This window comes from Dipodomys ordii, unplaced genomic scaffold (genome assembly GCF_000151885.1).
Source record: "Dipodomys ordii isolate 6190 unplaced genomic scaffold, Dord_2.0 Scaffold83, whole genome shotgun sequence".
In the NCBI taxonomy this organism is placed as follows: domain Eukaryota; kingdom Metazoa; phylum Chordata; class Mammalia; order Rodentia; family Heteromyidae; genus Dipodomys; species Dipodomys ordii.
In genome coordinates, this window is record NW_012267299.1 from 3081633 (window position 1) to 3085223 (window position 3591).

The window sequence follows — 3591 nt, forward strand, 5'->3', positions numbered from 1 at the left end:
CTCAGGAGGCTGAGAGATCTGAGGATCAAGGTTCAAAGCCAGCCTGGGCAGGAAAGTCCATGAGACCCTTATCTCCAATTAACTGCCAGAAGACCAGGAGTGGCACTGTGGCACAAGTGGTGAAGCACTTGCCTTGAGCTGAAGAGCTGAGGGACAGCGCCAGGCCCAGAGTTCAGGCCCCATGACTGACCCCAAAAAAAGTTTTTAGCAAAGTATTTCTGGATCTGTCAGTGGAAAAAACATAATTTCAACTGACCAAGAATTCTGTCAACACAGAATTCTTTAATTTTTTTCATGGAAATAAACTGATATTCATTATCAGTGCAGAATATGAGATTTCAAGTGAAAATTATCGGTTTAAACAACTTCTATTGTCTAATGTGGGGTTGGAAGCTTCCCAATACTTCGTGTTTTGATATAATTAATTAAATATCACAATATATTTGCTTTTATATTTTATAATGAACCAATTTTTTTCAGATGTATCTGTTATGAAATCACACATAGGTAAAACAATCCATTTAAGGAGTACACAGATTCATAGCTTTAACATAAAAGAGTATGAAAGGTTTACTCAAACTTTCACATAAACTTGCACTGTAAGTAACCTTTAGGAAATTATCCCTTGTATCCCTTGTTAAGTTTTAATGATGTGTTTAAGAAGAACACCCACAACTGTTTGAAAAGTTGATTATGTATTTCTCTGGATGAAAGTAACACAGAATTTTTAACATGAAATTTCTAGGTTTCTGAGGCCATAGAATATGAGTGAATTTAGCTCATGCCCCTACCCACCAAGGAATACAATCCTGCCTCTAACCAGAAAGAGTCTTGAGACTCTTCTATTATTATTTTTCAAGATACATTTCAGTTTGCAAAAGCTTGAATTTTATTAATACCAAATGTTTGTTTTTCCACCAAGTCAAAAATAGCATTTTTTGAGGAAATGGAATAATTGGCTGTTGAAGATACACTTGGAAAGTTTTAGGTTGTATTTCCAAATTTAAGAAATAAACAGCTCTGTAAGGGAGCTCTGAGTTCCACAGTCAAGAGGAAAATGTTAAGCAGTGTTCATGACCTAGTGTCTAGAGCCTGGGCCTTCCACAACTTGTTCCTATTTATACAGGAGTCACAGTTCAAACTAAGGGAGGAAGCAGGTTCACCAAAAATAATTTCCTGGCCTCATCAGCAGGCTGTGTGCCATGCCTTTTAAAATTACTAAACCAAATATGCATGGGGAAATTGACCACTAGCTAAAGCAAAGGATGCTTTATGAAGGAGGTATAGCTAATTGAGTTGCAATCTGAGAGAAGAGGAGAAATGTTCCAAAGCAAGTGACTCTCAGCCTTAGATTCTTCAGGAGAGCTGAAGAATCTTAAAACATCAAGACAACCAGGCAAAATGGTATATGCCTGTAATCCTAGCCACAGCAATCTAGCAAAGGCAAAGGCTCAAGACCCTATCTGAAACCAAAGCACTGCTCAAGTGATAATAAAGTCCTGAATTTGACCCCCAGTACTGCAATAAAGAAAAGGAAAGCATATGAAGATATTGCTTGTCTCTTTGATCTGACATTTTAATAAGTGTTCAGTTGAGTTTTCCAGAGAAACAGATTGAGTCCAGAAACATAAAAAAAAAAATCTCTTCTGTGAAGTCAGCCATTGAAGAGACTGCAATATATAAACTCTGCAATTCTGTTAAGTTAGGGTTTTTAAAGATAATATTTGTGGAAAAAATTGGTATTCTAGATGAGAATTTAATTGCTTTGTGACTTTTACTGAAATATTTTTAAAAGTTCATTCTCCATTTTAATATCCACTGTGGAAAGAAAATCATTAGATAAAATCAATGCTGTGTTAATTCTGGGACTGTAGAATAACTCTGATTTGTAGGTTTTGCCAGTTCCAGTGGTCTAAATATTCCTCACACTGCGGATTTCAAGCTGACACCACAGCAGTAAAGAATATAGCCCACACTCCCAAAGGATCTCTGTAGTCTTCAATAATTCCAAGTATATTATGGAATACTAAGCAAACTAAAGCAGTTCAAAAGGGCATCAGATTCTCCATATGGAAGCATTAGGGATCTAGTGTGGCACTCCATTTTTCAGAGAGAGTGCCTGGCAGATAGTGACAGCGCCTGAGTCCCAGAAAGCAGATGTACATGTTTTTTGTCTCGGTCTGGCTTAAAGACATGACCCGGGGATATACAGGGTGTTAGGCTTAGGAAACATCAGCCTTGACAGTGTTGGACTGAGTTGTCACAGACCCGAGGCAAACAAGTCAGCCCAGGGATCATGTCCAAGGGTCAGTAAGAAAACTATTAAATGATCAAAGGGAACATATGGTAGAGCCCTGGCAAGCAAGCAGGCAGGCAGAGCAAATTCCAGGCCCTGAGTTCAAGCCAAAAATGTGAAAAAAATTAAACAAGGTAACACTGGATTCTATCCAATTGTGAATGATTTTTTCTGTGATATTTAAAATAGTTCCCAAATAAATGGCTACTATTAAAGAAGAAATGAAGGAAAGAAGAGAAGCTGATAAAATACACAAGAAGATGTTGTTGATGGGTATGTTTTAAGAAAGCAGTTTGTTGTTGTCTAAAAGTCATTGTCTAAAACCGTCCATATTTTTTGACCCAATTGTATGAAGATATCTATTAACCAGACCTGGTAGTATATGCCTATAATCCCAGCAGCTCTAAAGCTGAAGCAAGAGACTTGGAGTTCAAGGACAGCCATAAGCCACAGAGTGATGGTCTGATTTTTTTTAAAAAAGGAAGAAAGGAAGGAAAAGGAAGAAGGAAGGAGGAAAGGAGGGAGGGAGGCAGGCAGGAAGAAGCAAGGGAGGGAGGGAGGGAAGAGATCACCAGCAAAAATCCCAGTAGAATTTTAGTCATCAATAGCAGCTTTATTTGCATAATAAACTAGAAGCTAGTGGCTCCGTAATCCTAGCTACTGAGGAGGCTGAGATATGTGGATCACAGTTCACAACCAGCCTGGGCAGTACAGTCCATGAGACTCTTATGTCCAATTAACCCACCCACCCACCCACCCCACAGAAAAGAGAAGTAGGAAGTGGAGCTGCAGCTCAAGGGGAAGAGCACCAGCCTTAAGAGAAAAAAGCTAAGTAACAGCCCCTAGGCCCTGAGTTCAAGTACCAGTACTGGTGCATACACACACAGAGATTAGAAACCTGCTCACTGGGCTGGAGGGAAAGCTCAGATGTGAGAGCAACAGCCTGAAGGGGGAAAAGTTGATTAAGAATGAAGCATGAGGTCCTGAATGTAAGCCCTAGTATGCCACCAAAAGGTAGAGAGAGAGAGAGAGAGAAGAAAGAAACCCTATACACAGTCAATCCTAGGCTTCTCTAGACAGGCACACTATATTGAAAATACTTTTTAAAATACAAAGAAATGCCTATAATACATATTGGTTTGTATGATACTGGGCTTCCCTTTTGCTTTTTTTGTTGTTTGTTGTTCAGACAGGATTTCACATTTTCTTTGCCCATTCTGGTTTAAAATGACAATCTCTCTACCTCTGTCTCCTGAGTAGCTGGGATTACAGCTATACACCATCATATCTGGCTC